General features: G+C 48.8%; 1 pseudogene; it reads left to right on the top strand.

The window, feature by feature from the left end:
• Positions 1-2,221, top strand: part of LOC105537382 — a 3,202-nt pseudogene extending 981 nt beyond the window's left edge.
• Positions 2,222-8,878: the final 6,657 nt, after the last annotated feature.

The following is an 8,878-nucleotide window of genomic DNA, read 5'->3' as shown; positions in this document are numbered from 1 at the left end:
GGAGGAGAGAGGAGCAAGGCGCCCTCTGGGCAGGGGCGCAGGACCTGGGGAGCCGCGCGGGGAGGAGGGTCGGGCGGGTCTCAGCCTCTCCGCGCCCCCAGGCTCCCACTTCTTGAGGTATTTCAGCACCGCCCATGTCCCGGCCCGGCCACGGGGAGCCCCGCTTCATCGCCGTGGGCTACGTGGACGACACGCAGTTCGTGCGGTTCGACAGTGACGCCCCGAGTCCGAGGATAGAGCCGCGGGAGTGGTGGGTGGAGCAGGAGGGGCCTGGAGTATTGGGAGCTGCAGACACTGGGCGCCAAGGCCCAGGCACAGCCTGACTGAGTGAACCTGAGAACGCTGCTCCGATACTACAACCAGAGCGAGGCCGGTGAGTGACCCCCGCCCGGAGCGCATATCACTTACTCCCCGCTTCATGCCTCACGGACGGCCCTGGTCCCCTTGAGTCTCTGGGCCCAAGATCAACCCCGAGGCTGCGGGACCTGCAGAGGTCCTCGACCCTGGAGAGCCCCAGGAGCCTTTACCCGGTTTCATCTTCAGTTGAGGCCAAAATCTCTGCAGGTTGCTAGGGGCCAGACCCGGCCGGGGCTGGGTGGGCGGGGCTGACCGCGGGAACTGGGCCAGGGTCTCACACCCTCCAGGTAATGTTTGGCTGCGACGTGGGGCCCGACGGATGCCTCCTCTGCTGGTATGAACAGTATGCCTACGACGGCAAGGATTATATCGCCCTGAACGAGGACCTGAGCTCCTGGACACGCAGCGGCTCAGACCATCCTGCGCAAGTGGGAGGCGGCCAATGTGGCTGAGCAAAGGAGAGCCTATCTGGAGGGCAACTGCGTAGAGTGGCTCCGCAGACACCTGTAAAAGGGGAAGGAGACGCTGCAGCGCGCGGGTACCAGGGGCCATGGGGTGCCTCCTAGATCTCCTGTAGATCTCCTGGGCTGGCCTCGCACAAGGAGGGGAAAAAATGGCAACACCACCGGAATATCGCCCTCCCTCTGGTCCTGAGGGAGAGGAATCCTCCTGGGTTTCCAGATCCTGTACCAGAGAGTGACTCTGAGGGCCCGCCCTGCTCTCTGGGACAGTCAAGGGATGAAGTCTCTGAGGGAGTGGAGGGGAAGACAATCCCTGGAATACTGATCAGGAGTTCCCTTTGACCCCACAGCAGCCTTGGGCACCAGGACTTTTCCCCTCAGGCCTTGTTCTCTGCCTCACACTCAATGTGTGTGGGGGTCTGACTCCAGCTCCTCTGAATCCCTTGGCCTCCACTCAGGTCAGGACCAGAAGTCCCTGCTCCCCTGCTCACAGACTAGAACTTTCCAAGGAATAGATTATCCCAGGGGCCTGTGTCCAGGCTAGTGTCTGGCTTCTGTGCTCCCTTCCTGACCCCAGGTGTCCTGTCCATTCTCAAGATGGCCACATGAATGCTGCTGGGGTTTCCCATGAGAGATGCAAAGTGCCTGAGTTTTCTGACTCTTCCTTTCAGAGCCCCCACAAGACACATGTGACCCACCACCCTGTCTCTGAACACGAGGCCACCCTAAGGTGCTGGGCCCTGGGCTTGTATCCTGCGGAGATCACACTGACCTGGCAGTGGGATGGGGAGGACCAGACCCAGGACATGGAGCTCGGGGAGACCAGGCCCACAGGGGATGGAACCTTCCAGAAGTGGGTGGCTGTGGTGGTGCCTTCTGCAGAGGAGCAGAGATTCACATGCCATGTGCAGCATGAGGGTCTGCCCAAGCCCCTCACCCTGAGATGGGGTAAGTAGGGAGATGGGGGGATCATGTCTCTTAGGGAAAGCAGGAGCCCCTCTGGAGACCTTTAGCAGGGTCAGGTCTGGGGCCTGGGGGTCAGAACCCTCACATTCCCCTCTTTTCCCAGAGCCGTCTCTCCAGCCTACCATCCCCATCGTGGGCATCATTGCTGGCCTGGTTGTCCTTGCAGCGGTCGTCACTGGAGCTGTGGTCGCTGCTGTGCTACAGAGGAAGAAGAGCTCAGGTGAGGAAGGGGTGACGGCTGGGGTCTGAGATTTCTTGTCCCACTGAGGGTTCCAAGCCCCAGGTAGAAGTGCCCTCCCGGTTACTGAGAAGCACCATCCACACTTATGGGCTGACCCAGCCTGGGGCCTGTGTGCCAGCACCTACTCTTTTGTATAGCACCTGTGACAATGAAGGACAGATTTATCACGTTGATGATTGTGGTGATGGGGACCTGATCCCAGCAGTCACAGGTCAAGGGAAGGCCCCTGCTGAAGACAGACCTTAGGAGAGCAGTTGGTCCCAGACCTACATCTGCTTTCCTTGTTTTTCCTGATCCTGCCCTTGGTCTGCAGTCACACATTTCTGGAAACTTCTCGAGGGTCCAAGACTAGGAGGTTCCTCTAGGACCTCATGGCCCTGCCACCTTTCTGGCCTCTCACAGGACATTTTCTTCCCACAGATAGAAAAGGAGGAAGCTATTCTCAGGCTGCAAGTAAGTATGAAGGAGGCTGATCCCTGAAATCCTTGGGATATTGTGGTCGGGAGCCCATGGGGGAGCTCACCCAGCCCACAGTTCCAACTCTAGCCACATCTCCTGTGGGATCTGACCAGGTTCTGTTTTTGTTCTACCCCAGGTAGCCAAAGTGCCCAGGGCTCTCATATGTCTCTCACGGCTTATAAAGGTGAGACCCTAGGGGGCCTGATGTGTGTGGGTTGTTGGGGGTAACAGTGGACATAGCTGTGCTATGGAGTTTCTTTGACTTGGATGTATTGAGCACATGATGGGCTGTTTAAAGTGTGACCCCTCGCTGTGACTGATATGAATTTGTTCATGAATATTTTTTCTATAGTGTGAGACGGCTGCCTTGTGTGGGACTGAGAGGCAAGATTTGTTCATGCCTTCCCTTTGTGACTTCAAGAACCCTGACTTCTGTTTCTGCAAAGGCATCTGAATGTGTCTGTGTTCCTGTAGGCATAATGTGAGGAGGTGGGGAGACCAGCCCAACCCCATGTCCACCATGACCCTCTTCCCCACGCTGACCTGCATTCCTTCCCCCATCACCTTTCCTGTTCCGGAAATGGGGCTAGGATGTCTCCATCTCTGTCTCAACTTTATGGTGCACTGAGCTATAACTTCTTACTTCCCTGTTAAAATTAGAATTTGAGTATAAATTTACTTTTTCAAATGATTTCCAAGAGAGGTTGATGGGTTAATTAAAGGAGAAGATTCCTGAAATTTGAGAGACAAAATAAATGGAAGACATGAGAACCTTCCAGAGTCCATGTGTTTCTTGTGCTGATTTGTTGCAGGGGAGGAGAGTAGATGGGGCTGTGCACAGTGGGTGCTTAGGCCACCATGAACTTTATGTGGTCACTGCTCAGCTGGGTCATCTTTGCTGCTCCATTGTCCTTGGCCCTTCAGTAGAACCTTGTCCCATCAGGACCTGTGATCACAGGGACTTGGATGTCACCTAGGGTGGTCCTTACACATAGAAGTCCTTCCAGTATCAATAGACAAATTTTCAGACCCCTGTATCTCTCGCCCTCCTTCCAGGTCTCTTTCCTGGATTGTATTTTCCATCTTTTCCCCCAACCTTCTTAAAGGAAGCAGATTCTGAAATTTGCAGAGAGGATGGGTCCCCTAGTTTCTCATCATAGGTAACTTTCTGTTGGAGCTCCTCTTCTGCTGTCCTACTCATCTTCCTCTCCTGAGTTGTAGTAATCCTAGCGCTGGCTCCAATTCAAACTCATGGATTTATAAAGCAGAGTCTAATTTAGATTCATATGTGGTTGGAAAATTGGACCCAGAAGCCTAGGATTATCTTTCCTGAACATAAAAATATGGTTGTGTGCTGCAGTGTGCAGGAGGGTTGGTGTGGGGGGAGGGAGGACACACAAGCAGCCCTGGTGAGAAAAGCACTGGTGGCACTGATGGTGGTGTGAGATGATGTTTTTCTTTAGCTGCCATGGAACAGCATTTGCCCTGAGGCTACATTAATAAAGATATTGCCTTTAGAATAGGGAGGTGCTCTACAGTGATCATTCATTCCACTGACATTTGTTGTCTGCTAGGGATATGACTGTTTCTGCATTCAGAAAACATCATTAAAGTAAAAACTGAAAAATTTCCAGCCTTGTGGTGCATATATTCTAGATGCAAGCTGTCCAACCCGCTGCATGTGACCCAGGACAGCTTTGAATGTGAGAACTTTTTTGCTTATCTGTGGTGGCAAATATCATGAAAATTATGCATGAACATTTTTTTTCTATTCTTTCTGCTCATCAGCTGTCATTAGTGTATTTTTTGTGTGGCTCAAGACAATTCTTCTTCTTCCCATGTGGCCCAGTGAAGCCAAAAAATTGGACACCTCTGTAGGCAGATGATAGATATAGTATAAGCAGAGTAGGAACAGAAGATGCTGAGTTAGAAGGTGGCAAGTGCTGTGTGGCAGGTGATCCAGAGTGTGGGCTGTGGGGACAGGGAGGTGGCTGTTGTGCTGGGTGGTCAGCATGGGCCTTGTTGCAAATGTGACCTTGGAGTAAAGACTTGAGGGATGTGAGGCGCTGTCTACAGGGATGTCTGGGAAAGTTCTTTTCAGGCAGGGAAACTTCAGTGCAGATGCACGAGGGCAGGAAATTGTCTGTGTTCCTGGAAGGACAAAGAGGCCAGAAGGGCTGGACACAGAGAAACTGAAGTGAGGTCCAAGGTGTGGCTAGAGCAGGTAGCCCTGGAGGGTGTGGGAAGGATGTTGACCTTTGTGCTGAATGACATGGGGAGTTAGAGAACAGTTTTGAAAAGTGGGACATGGTAGGACTTATCCCTTGAAAGCTTCTCTCGGGCTGCTGTGCTGAGAACAGAATTGAGAGGTGGGGACTAGTAAGGCAGTGGGGAAAACAGTGGGAAAGGAGTGCAGTATTCCAGAATGGAGATGTTGCTTACCTTGACTGGGGTGTGAGCAGGGGAAATAGTGGGAAGTGAAGGGATTCTGGATGAATGTGAAGATGGACTTCACAGCACTTGCTAATGGATTTATCTGTGGTGTGAGAAGAAGAATCAAGGACACCTACAGTGTTGGACTGAGTGAGCAGAAGGGTGGAGCTGCTGTCAGTGGAGATGGGGAGACTCTGGCAGGAGCATACAGAGGAGAGGGCATCGCAGGCATTCAGTGGAGGAGACATCTACGAGGAATGCAGGTGAGAGGCCCAGATGCCTCTGCAGCTACAGATTCATCATCAATCACTCTCCTACTTCCGCCACCCCTGTGTCTCAGAGCCAGAGCACTGATTCTCCCCTGGGCTGTCTGCACAGGCAGGTGAAAGTCAGGGAAGTTACGGTCTGCTGTTGGTTATAGTAAATCACAGATTATTGTGCTTTCTCAGATAATTAAAGAAACAATAAGAGGATGTATAATTAGAACACTTAGTCACAAGACTACAATAATGCAAAGTTTTTTATTCATCTAAAGAAGGAAACAGAAGAAAAACAGTTGAGCAAGAGAGAGATAATAACATTGCAGCAAATGACAATGTACAGACTTAAACCCAATGAGGTCAACAATTACATTAAACATAATGGACTCAGACACTCCAATTACAAGACAAATAGTGCAGGGGGGTAAAAATAAATAAGTAAATAAATAACTAACCGTAGGTTATTGACAAAAGCCATAATTTCAGTAGAAGATACAGAAAAGTTGAAAGTAAAAGGATAGAAAAGAAATACCAGACAAACATTCATGAAAAACCACATGGAGATGTCATTTAGAAGAATTACAGGCCATGAGTCTCCTGACACATGGAGCACATGCAGGCAGCTCACACTGTGTTTTTCCTTTTTTTCAGAGACAGGATCTATTGCCCAGGCTGCAATGTAATGGTGATATCATACCTCACTGTAACCTCAAACTCCTGGGCTGAAGCAATTCTCCTGCCTCAGCCTTCAGAGTAGCTAGGATGACAGGCATGTGCCGCCACAGCTGCTATAATGTCTCATTTTCTCATTTGCTGTGGTGTGATCAAGGAAACAATATCGTGCCATGTATTTGACTTGCAGCAGGTACATAACAAATGTCAGGTGAATGAAGAAATAAAACCATTTAGTAATCCAAGCCATATCCACATTTACATTTTACAGGTGAGGAGCAACATTCCAGACAAGTAAAATAAACTCACATCCAGAGCAGAATCGAGAACATATTCCCTGTGCTAAAGGAATCAGAGCTCTACCAGGGGTCATAGCAGGTATCATGCAAGTCAGATACGCTAATTACTAGAATTGGAATTGATACATTTTGAGATATAGTAAACAAAGGGTTTGGGAGGATTAACTGAATGCAGACATAGAGGAAGAAAATTGATTTGTTTAAAAGATGGATAAAGTCTTTAAAGAAACAACTTTTTTTAAAGTGACCTTATGTGGCCCAAAGTAAAGATGAGCTCAAGTGTCAGGTGGGAAAATGCCTGACTAAGTGCAGCTTCCAGACCCAAGGAAGACCTAAAAATCCCGGGACATTTTCGGTTGTCATATGGGGATTGGTGGGAGGGGGTGAGTGGGGGTGCTGCCGGCAAACCTCCCACAATGCACAGGGCAGGCCGCGCCACAAGGGAGTCTCTGTCCCAAACTGTTTATAGTGCTGCTGTTGAGAAACCCGCCCCAGAGGTAAGTGCTGTAGTGTCCTCACCATTTCACCGATTAAGAAACTGAGGCACCAGGGGGGAAACTGTCAGTAGGACCAGAGCTGCAGGCTGAATCCAGGCCACCTGGCTGCAGGGTCTTGGCTCCCCTGATTAAGTCGGGGACCCGGGAGCCGACCACAAACAATCCCAGCTGCGTGGTGCCTTCATGGTCTGTGGGCGCCCCCTGGTGTTGACACTGGGCCTGTGGCCAAATGAGACTTGAGGGAAAAGGAAAAAACAGGTTTGGGTAGGGGGATATTCTTTCAGGCTCTTCAGATTTTGAGCCATGACTTACGCTCAGAAAAAAATAAAGTCCGCCTTAATTATCTCTCCAACCCTGTTTTTCCCAGTCCCGGCCAGTTCCCTGCCTCGACTCCATCAACATCGGCACCTGCCAGACGCCCGGTACCCACCAAGTAAGGAGTGAAAAGACCGCAGGACTAGAGAACAAGACGAGATTCCACCCCAGCCATCCCTCCCCTCCTAGAGCTCTAGCTCTGTGCGTTTAGTGCTTAGGCTGTTAACCTGGGGTCCGTGAACCCACTTTCCTGTGACACGGCATGCAGAAGTGATGTTACATGCACACATGACTTCATTACAGGACATTGGATATTAATATTCATCAGATCAGCTAGAGGCCCAAGATACACTCTTCCCCCAACAGCTTGTGATCCTCTGAATTAAAGAAAGGGTAGAGATTGAGGGAGGCCCTAACTCCAAATCTTCAACCCCTTCCAGGGAAGTGCTGAAAAGCAGTGCAAGGTACTCAACCTGCGCTGGGGATACAGCAGGAAAGCAGAGCGTTCGCGGATTTCACATTCCATCAAAGAAATACCATTTTGAGAAAACATCCAAGTCACTTTTCTAAGCCCCAGGCAGCAGCTCAAAAAAAAAAAAAAAAAAAATCTTGGCCCAGTGAAATCTTTGAAGGCATAAAACTTTGTGAGACCTGTATTTAGAGCGAAGGACAATTTAATTTAGGGCTGCAGCAGAAAACCCCCACATCATATAGCATTTTTCCTTATCATGAAGGTCCCCTGAAGGGACCTTCTCCTCTCAGCAGTGCATAGTGAGGCCATTGCTGTGTAAAAAGATAGAATCTCTTTGATTCCTGATGTTTACACTTACTACTCACTCTTTGACTTTGTAGATGCCAACTTCACATTCGACATCTTTCGGTTAGTTTCCTTACTCTGTCTAAGCAGAGAATTTGAAATTGTTTCTGAAGCAGAAAACCAGGGACTGGTTATGAGCTATCACCCCACTCTGTGGCTGTCTTATGCACGAAGCATAAGAGATCGTGGGCCAACAGAATGTGTAGCAAGGTAAACATAAACCCTTCATTCCAGCCTATGTTTCAGTTTGTCTAGTGATGTTCCAGTCTTGCTCCAGTCTTAACATTTTAAAATTTATAATTTTACTTGAATTTGATTTTATAAGAAGTCATATATATTCACTTCTGTTGGGTTTGTCAGTGAAAGCCTTCTCAAAACAACTGTGGAGGAAAGACAGGTAAATAAATGCATGGTGCTCTCATGTGTTAGTGCTCACTGCACCTCACAAATGTGTCAGCCCCACTGCAACACATGGTGCATCTACAAATGGTGCTGGAAACCTGGATATCCACATGCAAAAGAATGATGCTGGACAAAATTCATGCCCTTCCATTACACCCTTTTCAAAAATAAAGTCAGAATGACTCAAAGAACTAACCTTAAGAGTTGAACCTGTAAAACCCTTAAGAAAATACTGAGGAAAATCTTATGGACATTAGAATTGGTAGTGGTTTCTTGGTTGGTGACCACTAGTACAAGTAACATAAGAAAAATGACAAATGAGACTGCATCAAAATTTTAAAACTTTTTTGCATCAAAGGACACTGTTAAGAGAGTCAAAAGAAAATGCACAGACTGGGAGGAAATATTTGCCAATCACATATCTGATAAAGAATTAATATCCAGAACATGTAAAGAACTACAATTCAACAGTAGCAAAACAATCTCATTCAAAAATGAGTAAAAGACATGAATAGACAATTCTCCAAAGAACATATACAATAAGGACATAAAAATAATGAATGCTGATCAGGCATGGCGACTCATGCCTGTAATCCCAGCACTTTGGGGGGCCGAGGCAGGCGGATCACAAGGTCAAGAGATCAAGACCATCCTGGCCAACATGGTGAACCCCGTCTCCACTAAAAAAAATACAAAAAT

This window comes from Mandrillus leucophaeus, unplaced genomic scaffold (genome assembly GCF_000951045.1).
Source record: "Mandrillus leucophaeus isolate KB7577 unplaced genomic scaffold, Mleu.le_1.0 Scaffold1717, whole genome shotgun sequence".
Taxonomy (NCBI): Eukaryota; Metazoa; Chordata; class Mammalia; order Primates; family Cercopithecidae; genus Mandrillus; species Mandrillus leucophaeus.
Note: the sequence above shows the minus strand (reverse complement) of the source record. Positions and strands in the feature narration are given on the sequence as shown.